General features: G+C 39.3%; 1 long non-coding RNA gene across 1 annotated transcript in view; it reads right to left on the bottom strand.

Annotated features, from left to right (window-relative positions):
• LOC117874052 overlaps window positions 1-11,941 on the bottom strand; it is a 45,086-nt gene that overhangs the window by 6,969 nt on the left and 26,176 nt on the right. Inside the window, exon 2 of the long non-coding RNA XR_004644884.1 lies at window positions 10,258-10,346. This is a non-coding gene — a long non-coding RNA (uncharacterized LOC117874052). The remainder of the gene's footprint in view (window positions 1-10,257; window positions 10,347-11,941) is intronic.

Raw genomic sequence — 11,941 nt, forward strand, 5'->3', positions numbered from 1 at the left:
TGTTAATTAATATTAAATTAAAAATATAAATAGCAATATATAAAATAAATAATAGCAATAACAGTAATACTGTTGTACAGAACCCAATGGCTCGATATGGGGTAGGAAGTGTGCTTGAGGTAACATATTGGGCTGGTTTCTACAACCCTTACTCCTGCTGAATACTACTTGCTCATATGAATAAGAACCATTGAACTCAACGGATCTGCTCCCATGAGTGAGCATCTAAAGTGTGAGTAAGGGTGGCAGAGTCCAGCCCATTATTAATATTAATTCATCCTGCCAAAGCCCTATGAGCATGGGCAGCAAATACTACAACTCCCACCCAGGCGTAATCTGTGCAGCACGTTAGTTTGACTCCCAGTGAACTGGAAGGACTTGCTAAGGCTGCTTTTCTATGGAACACATAGTGGACTGTTACTAAGGCCATTTTTTGTCTCTCTTATATGTCTGAATTTGCTGGATTTTTGGTTGGCCACACCCTCTTTTCTATTTCCATGCCTATTTTCCCAGATTTACATCTTGTTTGCATAATTCTGTCCTGAGCTACAGGTTCCTTAAGCATTCTTACCATATTTGTATAATCTTTGCACACAGCCACTGCACTCTTTACATCCTTTCTCCTCTAATTTCCCTGTGTAGCAGCAGTCAGAGTTTAACCCACAATATTTTTCTAACATTTTTTTTTTTTGTTATTTGGAGATGACCTACTTGGGTGTTGTTTTGTTTCCCCAAGCAGGATCAGAGGCGCTAGTATAAGCATATGTAATATTGGGGAGGGAGGCTGACATGCCGATTCACAAAAGGTCTGAGTTATTACCATCACCAATTATAGAAGCTGTGTTCTATAGCTCAGGCTGTAGCAATTCATGCTTTTAGCCCTGAAAGTCCCAGGTTCAATCCCTGGTGTATCAGCCAACATGGTACCTACTTTCCAAGAGCATAACAAAATTGGTCCACCAAAAGCAGAAACTTTGCAAACGCAGATGGTCTTTACGTATTCTTGTAATATTGCATTTTAAGTATTTAACAAATTATTAGAAATGTTCTATTATTATTCCCCACCCCTTGAACTCCTTCTTCTTTGTCCTTAGATTGTGAGCTCTTTGAAGCAGGGACCGTTCTGCTGAAGTGTTTGGAAAATGCCTGTCACCTAGTAGGTTCTACAACAAATTAGTAAAAATAATAATTTTCTCTGCTAAGCTACTTGATTTATAAACAACGACACCACCACCATGTGTATTAAAAGAACAAGGTTAGTAAGTGAGAAAACTTACTAAAAGAAACTGTTATTCTGAAGCGACAAAGCCAAGTTAGTAGATATAAAAGGGCATCCATCATTTCCCTCTAAAATCCTATGATAAAATGACAGCAAAAATCAGCTTAGAAGCAATACATGAACTAGCCGCCTGTGCCTCCTGCTCTCTTCCCTCCAAGACTAAATGGATCTTTGTGTCTTTTGTCACATTGTTGTAACTTTCATTCAGTCTCCCCCCTTCACCTTGACCACATCTGAACAGCGACAATACGTTTCTTGTTCCTCTCACTTTTCCCAGCAAGGATCACTGACAGCCTCTCACTTTGTATTTTCTCAGCTTTTGAGGCAGGGTTTTTTTTCCTTTTCTTTTCTTTCCTCCCTCTGCCTCCCTCCCCCCCCCCCCCCCCCCGCCCCGCTCTGCAGCCATCATCACTACTATTTGGAGAGAATTTGGTTCAATTTCCATTTTAAACGCTGAATGTTTAAACTAGCTCCTAATGTCTTCCAGTGTACTGGGAAAAGACCTGCCCCCCCATCTCACCCCCCAACTAAAAAATGAAAAGCTGCAGAATAATCTCAAATGATTTTACACACCACATCAAACTTCAAAATAACAAGAGCACTTCAATTTAGAAATGATTGGGGTTCTAGGCATGCGAATCAGAGAGAGCTGTAAAATTATTAGAACACTACAGCACTTTTTGTAGGCATTTCAATTCAGAGGTGATCAGGGATTCTGGACTTGCAGAGCAATTTACTTGGCATTTGTAGGAAAGCCTCACTCTTTCAAACTGAAGCACTCTTAACAATATGAAGAACTTCAATAATTTTAAATTGCTGTATACCATACATGCTCAGAAATCCAATTTATTCTTTAAATAAAAACATTATAACTTCAGAAATATGAAAGGCCCACCTACAACATAACAGCAATCTATCCTTTCCAATTCATATGGCAAATCAGTCTAGCTGCTATTTCTCTCAACCCAGCATTTTCTGACATGAGGAACTGGTGCAGACATTAGAGAAGAGCATTTATTTCTTTTAACCCTATCTTGCATGATTACTTTAAAATTATCTGTTTCTTCCTAAACAGAGTGACCTTCGGAAGGGCTTCAGAGTTCAAGATGACTTGCAGTGTGTGTATGTTTCTTTCTCTCTCTCTCTCTATATATATATATATATCATATTTACTAAAAGCAATGCTAATGGAATGTTAAGGAGACCATATACAATTATATATTCCAAGCCAAAAAGTTTAATTCAGCTGGTGTTAAGGTTGTAAATAAGTATAACTCATTGAAGGCAGGAAAATAGCAAAAATATATTGAGTTCTATTGCAAAGCAAATTAATCTTAAGAGGGCAGGTTAAATTTTAAAAAATATTATAATTTAGAAATGCATGGAAATGAGGAGTTGAGCTCTCCCAAATAATCTTAATCTTAACCCCATCAGTGGTCAAATCTCATTTACAGATGATGTTATGACATTTCCATCTGTGTACTGGACACTAAGGGAAGAAAGACAAGACACCACGAATGTTGTTCAACGAGGTCACAACAACTTTAAGTAACACATCTGGGAACTTGGGAACTATGTCTAGGGCAGGTCATCCTTCCATTGCAATCCATGCCACCTGGGAGAGGGATGCCATGGGCTACCCACCCAGTTAATCTGGTCCCAGCATTGTTGCTGGGACCCTACTGATCTCCCCTCATATGAAAGTTAAGAGGGTGGGGGTGAGGTGATTATCTCCTTGCTGCACCTGGCTTTGCATTCCCCAGCTTCTGTAAGAGATCATAGAATCATAGAAGATTAGGGTTGGAAGATGACCTCAGGAGGTCATCTAGTCCAACCCCCTGCTCAAAGCAGGACCAACACCAACTAAATTATCCCAACCAGGGTTTTGTCAAGCTGGGCCTTAAAAACCTCTTAGGAAGGAGATTCCACCACCTCCCTAGATAACCCATTCCAGTGCTTCATCACCCTCCTACTATACAACCTAGACCTTCCCCACTGCAACTTGAGACCATTGCTTCTTGTTCTGTCATCTGCCACCCCTGAGAACAGCCTAGCTCCAGCCCCTTCAGATAGTTGAAGGCTGCTATCAAATCCCCCCTCACCAGGGCCGGCTCCAGCTTTTCTGCCACCCCAAGTGGAAAAACAAAACAAACAAACAAAAAAAAGACGAGTGGCGGCACTTCGGCAGCAGCACAAACATGCTGCTTCTTTGACGGCAATTCAGCGGCGAGTCCTGCACTCCCTCTCTTCCTCTTTGACGGCAGCTCAAAGAGGAAGAGAGGGAATGAGGGACCCACTGCCGAAATCCCGCCGAAGACCTGGATGTGCCTCCCCGATACCGGATGGAGTGCCGCCCCTTTGCATTGGTTGCCCCAAGCACCTGCTTCCTTAGCTCGTGCCTGGAGCCGGCCCTGCCCCTCACTCTTCTCTTCTGATGACTAAATAAGCCCAGTTCTCCTCATAAGTCATGTGCCCCGCCCCCTAATCACTTTCATTGCCCTCTGCTGGATTCTCTCCAATTTGTCCACATCCTTTCTGTAGTGGGGGGCCCAAAACTGGATGCAATACTCCAGATGCGGCCTCACCAGTGCAGAATAGAGGGGAATAATCACTTCCCTCGATCTGTTGGCAATGCTCCTACTAATGCAGTCCAATATGCCGTTAGCCTTCTTGGCAACAAGGGCACACTGTTGGCTCATATCCAGCTTCTCATCCACTATAATCCCCAGGTCCTTTTCTGCAGAACTAGGGTGGGTCAATAGGATTGCTACAACCTTGTATCCCACCAATTAGCCCAAAGTCTGCCTCCTCAAACCACAAAGACACAGAGTGCTCGGAAGGAAGGGAGGGGTATATACTCCTTAAAAGAGGCAAAGGGTTTTCTCTCCCCAAACAAAGCTCCCCCTCCCCCCACCTCTGAAGGGGGAAAAGCAAAACATTTTAGTTTTAATGCTGGCTTGGAATTCAGATATGGAGAGCTAATCGGGGTCATATTTAACCCTCAAATTTTAGTTTAGTGTCATGCAGATATTAATCCAAATTAGGACACCATTTGGTTAGTTCATAAATACTTGCTTGTATTAGAAATGACCATTATGATCATCTAATCTGACCTCTTTTCTGGCCTGAACATTTATGAATCTGCTTTAACATAGTGCAGTGATGGGAGGCAGAGTTCAGGACATTTCAGACAGCTTAATCCACCATTGCCATACATTTCTAAATTTGCTTATGTTGTTTAATTGCAAATTTATTGCTTCTCCAATGTTTGGTTTTATCCATCACCAAATGATCTTTTATGCTACTTTTCTTGTGAAGTAGTGATATTTATTTACATCATCATTTTTTAATTAACCCTATGCTTGGCAATTTCCTTGTGGTTTATAAATGAAGCTTTTAGATTTTCATGTCCATTTTTGTTTTTAAGAACTGGAAAGTGTTTGTGAAATATTAATATGGTGTAAACCAGAGCAGCTGCACTTGCATGGTCTATAAACACCACAGGAGTTTATGTGGTTCTTAAAACCTCTATAAAATAAATCGCTCATTTTCCCCATATCCCTGGAGCCTAAGCTTTATAAAGTCAGCAGAGACCATGAGGTCTACAAGCCATGATGGAAAATCACCCAGGAAAGTTGTTGTGGACATTACAGCTTCCACACTGAACCATGCCAGGTGTATTTGGAAGACTGTAGCAGTGCTCCAAAAGATCCATCAGAACGTTGCTGGACTCAAATCTGTCATATCTTTGTAACATCTTATAAGATCAGCTAGGCTCCACATGACCCTTGTAAAGTCTGTTGAGCCAAATGGACCTTCCTGACACACCTAATTTGGTAGTGAATACATTTAAAATATTCAATCCCACTTCCTGAGCTAGACCTCACACACATCCTTTGAATAAACCAAACCTGAAGTTCCTAAGACAAAATGTTTTTGAGATATAACTCATGAAACAAATTACGAATTTAAAATAATGATTTACACCAAAAAATTCATATCTCACAAGTGGCTTGTCCATTTTACACCCAATTTTGCCTAATTTCTGGTACATACAAAATCTGACAGGCAATTTTATTTTGAATGTCACCGGACAGTACAATTATCAGGCTTATAAAAAGGAGAATGAGCTGTATCTGCATTATTAAACTATATATGTAATCAGAAAAAATAGGATTAGAAAATACAAAAGTTGCTGTTGGTACCTTAACTTCTGCATTTCCTGACTTTTCTGATTTTAACTTTAGTCTCGAAAGTCCATTAAAGCAATTTTCCCCATTTCATTGTTGTTTGAAAAAAAGAACTAATGATAGCATTTAACTTTGAAGTTCACACCTCATTGAGGTGAATAGTATGGGTGAGAGGTGGGTTTCCACATTTTATGCAGTTGTTTGGCTGCAGCATTTTCTGTAAGATTGTGGTAACAAGGCCTCTGACACTCTATATCTCAAAGTAGCACCCTGGAACCCTCATATTTACCACCAAAGTAGCACCCTGGAACCCTCACATTTACCACCAAAGTAGCACCCTGGAACCCTCATATTTACCACCATGATATCATGATGATGTGTTTTGTACAAATTATACCTTGTGAAGTATCATTTAAAAAGTCTTGATCTGCTGAACATTAATATCCTGTTGGACTGTATGTATTATAATTGTATGTGAAGTTATGAAGTATTGCTATATGTCTTACTGAAATATGTTGTGAGGTTGGGAACACCCAACAACCAACCGTTCAGTTACAACAAAGAAGTAGCCATCAATAGCCAGACAGGTGATTAATGGCTCATCAACACACAATCCACTATCCCAGAGAATTCTTGGAGAAAGCATGTATGCCATGGGGGCAGACTAACATACATCACAACAAAAATCTTTCTAGCAAGCTGGAAGAAGGTATAAAAAGAGAGACAGTGACATCATCACTTGGCCTCTCTTCCCTCTCCCCCATCTCAACACCTGGAGGAAAAAAAGATTTTGAACTGGGGAAGAGCAGTCCCAGGCTAGAAAGGGAGTCCAGTTTGCATACTGAGGAACGGTAACCTGCTTGTACCATCTGTTAGGGTGAGAAAAGCTGTTTGACCATCTCTTGGCTAGACTAACAGTTTAGCATTTAGAATGCGCATTTACTTTAAGGTACCCATCTCTGACCTTTATGCCTACCACTTATAATCACTTAAAATCCATCTTTCTGTAGTTAATAAACTTATTTTAATGTTTTATCCTTACCAGTGAGTTTGTATAAAATACTTGGGAAATCTCAGCTCAGGTTCTAAAGGCTGGTGCATGTCCACGTCCTATGAAGAAGTGGAGAACTAGGTAATGAACTTACCCTGGCCAGGCTTCTGAGCAGTGCAAGATGGTACAGTTCTGGGGTGCAAGACTGGGGAGCTGGGGGAATTGGCTGGAGCCTCTCTACTGCTGGTTCATGAGTGGCTGCGAGACCATTTATGTAACTCAGTTGGGTGTGTCCCTGCCTGTGGATGGCTGTGTAAGTGCAGTGCCTGTCAGAATCTTGTAGCTTGACATCAGCATCACAGATGAAGGATACCCCAGGCTGATGAGTTTTGGAGGGCTCAGTGGTCCCACAGTCCAGGTTGTAACCCAGGGCCCCTGTCACAAAGCCACACATCTGTGCATACTGTGACAGCTGTATCTTTGCAACAGCCACATTTGGAAGCTGTTATTTTTAATTAAAGCTTCTAAAAGTGGCTATTGTTGCACAAAAATGTGCAGAAACCTAAAATCACAGCATCATACAGATCAATTTCCTCTTGCCCTGATGTTGAAAGAGTTTTTATTTCAGAGGATTCTGTTACATATATTTCACTGAGATAGGTAATATTCCCCTTTATGCACACTGTCCCTATAGCAATCTGAATCAGCAATTCCAGTGCTTCCCTGAAGCCTCTGGCCAGGACAGGAAAGGAAAATGGGCAGTAATCTCAAAGGCATCAGAGCTAAACAAGTTCTGTTACATGTTACTAGCTACCTTCCTTCTAGGGCTCACCTTGACCTACTAACAAGTATTAAAACCCAGCTTGCCCTGTCCTAACTAGAGTTTTAAAACAACATGTTTTAAAAATACACCTTTTTATCCTAATGTGAGCAGGTTTTGAAGTACCGGAAGTGACATTTTATTAACTTAATTTTTGTTTTAAAATGTTTAACCAAACTAAAAGAAAAGCAAAAACCTTCAGTGAAGGCCAGGTGCCTCTAAGTGTCAAATGTCAAACATCAGTTGGTTTAGCTGTAGGTCTATTTTAAAAGCACAGGTTTCCTGTTTGGTTATTTTAAACACAAATGGCAATACAGTGTGTCTTATACACTTCCATAATTCAAAAATGGCTGAAAGGATTTTGTTTGAGCTTTCCAAACAAACAATCTTCTACAAAGAGCAAGCCTGGAAAATTACAATTTCAGCCCATAGGGCAAAAATTGCACAAAATTATGAATGTATGGAATATACATAGAATATTTGATGCTGTGGTGTGGCATTATTGGGAAATAATTGCCACGAGTTTGGGATGACACCACTTTTACCCACTTAAAAGACCTCAATTGGAATATTGTGTCCAGTTCTGGACACCACACTTCAGGAAAGATGTGGACAAATTATAGAAAGTCCAGAGGAGAGCAACAAAAATGATCAAAGGTTTAGAAAACTTGACTTAATAAGAAAGATTGAAAAATTTGGATTTGTTTAGTCTGAAGAAGAGAAGAATGGGAAGGGAGGAGGGACGTGAAAACAGTCTTCAAATATGTAAAAGGTTGTTATAAAGAGGTAGGTAATAAACTGTTAGCCTAAATCACTGAAGACAGGACAAGAAGTAGCAGACTTAAATTGCATCTCCATCAGTGTAGGCTTTTAAGAACAGGTTAGACCAACACCTGGCAGTTATGGTCTATATAATATTTAATCCTACCTCAGTGCAGGGGTCTGGACTAGATGACCTATCGAGATCCCTTCCGATCCTACATTTCTATGATTCTTTGCTTTTTGTCAGACTATAATTTTTCTTGCCTCTAGGCTAAATATAATAATTTGCATTATTGTGAACAGCTTCTCATCTAGAGAGCGCAAAGTGTTTTTTTAATGATGGTCAGTATTACTTTTCCGATATTACAGGAGGAGAAACTGAGTCAGAACTATAATAATATAAAATTACTGCTTTTTTGCATCCTGCTTAGTCCTAAAAATTATTAGCACAGACCTTTGCAGAGCTGGGACCTTCAAGAGCATTATACATTTACATGCTCACAAATGCCCTTTGTGTCTGCTGGTTACACCAGCATAAAATGTCTTTGATGTGCCACATGCAAACATTCAATATCTAAGGTAAAAATACCAATAATTGACATTAAGAGGGACTATGCAGTGATACACTAAATTTTCAAATATTGTATTATTTAATTAACCCCCAGGCCAATATAAAACAAATTATTTTCTCTTTAGGTTTTGATTTTCTATTTTGAAATATTAATAACCTTATTTTATGATTTAAAGTATAGGCCAAAAGATTTACATTTTGCAGCCTCTGGGTGAAATCCTTGCCCCCTTGAAGTCAATGTCAAAACTCCAGTTGAGTTTAATGGGGGCCAGGATTTCACCGTCAGTCATAAGGTAGGCTAGACAAAGGATATCTTTTCAGTAAGGTCTGAGGCATTAGATACTGATCAGTCCTATTATTAAATAAAACTTCCCAAGTCTAACTCTTCCTACTCCATAATAGCAATGAACCCCACGGGTATAATTTTGCCATTCCCTTTTGTCATATCCATAAGCTGACCATATAAAAAGAAAGCACTTTTATTACTATTGTCAAGGAAGAACAGGATGATAGAGAGACAGAGAGAGGAGTGTATGGCAGCTTTTAGCAAGTCAGGTGGTGAGTATAAAGGGTTTTATGAAGGGAGAAATTTTACAGATGGAAGGGAGTAAAGATGCTTTGCTAACTGGGATGCTTGTCACTGGAGCGGGTGCTTGCTCCCTGGAGATGTGGAAGGAGGTGTCAAGTGTGAGGTGATCTCATTATTGTCACTAAGGATGGGAAATCCAAGTTTTATGGTAGCTGAAAGGAAATTCTGGTGAGGGTGTTTTTTACTAGCAAAAAGGGTACCCATATCAGCCTCCTTTCTCCCAATTTCCAGGCCTCTGTTACAATGCAGCCCCTTTACCTGCAGGGTCACACTTGACAGACCCTCCCTGTGCTTTAGGTTTGCAAGGTGGCACTCTACAGTCCCCTATCTGGGCCTCCATTTCTGGATGGAACCATACTGGGTTTGCAAAATATATAGTGCCCCAGGCTTCAAAGCATGCAGCACAGGATCCAGCCTAAAGTCCTCTAAGCCCCCCTGTATTTTTAAGACATGGAAGAAGGAGAGAGCTGCTGAGGGGGCAATGCAGAGTGAAGATTATAAATTTGGAAAGGTCTGCTGGATAGTTGAAACAGTTTCAGCATATGCAGCCAGAGCACTGGAATGGCCCATACTACTAGGAGTTTTCTGGCAAATTGAGAGAATACCTAGGCTCCCCATTTGGTCTGTAACTATTTTAAGTGTGTTAATGTATGGGATCTAGAAGAGCAAATGTTCAGTACGTGTCTCTGGAAATCAGGCCCCTCATTTAGGTGTCTATTTAGCTGCCTAACTGTAGACACCCATCTTTGAAAACTTGACCATGAGGTTTTTAATGATCATAAAACATCAATAAATCTAGAATAGAGGTTGAAAGCAATGATGTTATTTCCATTAATTCCCATCTATAAAAATGCACGTATTTATTTGCACCTTACATGCCACTATGTACCTTCTAAATCCTGCACATATGGCTATATCTGCCCACATGGAAAGCCTCAATCTTTCTTTATGGACTTTGCCTATACTACACTTCAAAATGTGTAAAGGAAGATGAGAGGCAAGATGTGTCTCAGACAAATACATTATTTTTTAACTACTCAGTTGTACCTACTTACACGTTCCCAAGGCCATGCCTCTCAAGATGTTTCTACTGAGAACTTCTTCATTGTATGTATCCTACATACAGGGTTCAGATGCTGATGCCCTTAATGCAAAAATACAAATGTAAATACAGATTCTGTTGAGCCCCATGTTATCCTTTGAATATGAGGGTTTATATACAACTGTTCTTTCCTTGAAAGGATTTATTATGTATATTAACCCTTTCAAGGAAAGAACAGTTAATTTTTCCATCCATTTACAGTAAACCTTAAATTTTCCTATCTGTTTAAGGTAAACCTCATCAATAATATTAATAAAGCCAAACAGTTAGCCTTTGGCTGCTTTGGTGCATATATAAGGTGCCTTCAGAATTGTTTTTTTAAATAAACCACCAAAATACTTGTCATTCACAGCTAAAAAAAATTAACAAAACCAAAAGAGTCCAAAAGAACAGACAGAAGAAAATGTATCTGAACTGAACCTGCATGCCAATTTTCAGCACAATTTGATTTATTTCAATTTATAGACATGTGCCAATCTAACGTTGTGTACACTTGAATTTGTAAATTACCTGAGATGGTCAAAAAAATTTGAACAATGTTTCAATTGAAAATTGGCCTTTTTACAAAATCAAAAATTTTCAGGAAAAAACATTTCATTTTGCTTTTCACCTCCATTTTTGTCAATTAAATTTGAAACTGAAAAATTAGGCCTTTTTTTATTCAATTTATCATTTTTTTATCATTATTATTTATCATCCTCTCTCAGTCCCAACCCCTCTTTTTTCAGTGACAAAATTTATAAAAGAAGGGAGAAAGGCGGGGGTAGGGAGAGTAAAGATAAAGGGATAGGGAGAAAGGAGAAAATTAAAACAAAATTCAAAATTTCAAAAACAAAATCTTATATTTTCTTAAAAAAAAATAAATGAAAAATCATTCCTTTTCAAGACCTGCAGAATGGAAATGACTTCAAAATGTTAAGTGAAAAATGTTTCCATATATTTCCCAGCTCTGTAAAGAAATCAAAAAAATTCCTTTTCAATAAAAGACAACGTTTAAAGTCCCCCCATTTCACCATAAAAGTTTCCCCTTGGCCACTCACAGCAACTGAACGCATGCTGTCAGTAAACCTTGGGTAAAGAGATGTACTGAAATCAACATTCAGGTTCTGTTGGACCAATGTGAGAAGAGAACTCCAGAGATGAAAGTAAACATTAAGAACAACCTTCCACTAGTTCTCTCCCACGTATGGACCAGGATCATACAATCATAGAAGTGTAGGCCTGGCTGCTCAGGAGTTCTTTTTTTCCTTTAAGGAGTAAATGCCTCTCTTGACGTTAGAATAATTGTCTGTTGTTCTGTAAGAGTTAGAAGATCAAACAATTTGGATCGAATTCAGACACAATATAAATGGGTGCAACTCATGTTGACTTCAATGACCTTTGGTTTTAAGGGTGAAATACATACTTCTCTTTTAAATATATTGATGATTTCAACAACAAAGATACTGGCTGGATTCTCTAGTCTGCTAAGGCCACTTTTACTGGCTTATGCAAAATGGCCTTAAACCAGCCAAAGGTTCCAGCACAGAATTCCCGCTGTGTAAGGTAAATCTCTCTCAATTCTGTCAGCTCTGCCTCATCATTGTTGCCTTCTACACCCTGTAAAAGGGGGAGGAAGGGGAATCCTGGCAATAAGT

Source organism: Trachemys scripta, chromosome 3 (genome assembly GCF_013100865.1).
Source record: "Trachemys scripta elegans isolate TJP31775 chromosome 3, CAS_Tse_1.0, whole genome shotgun sequence".
NCBI classification, from domain to species: domain Eukaryota; kingdom Metazoa; phylum Chordata; order Testudines; family Emydidae; genus Trachemys; species Trachemys scripta.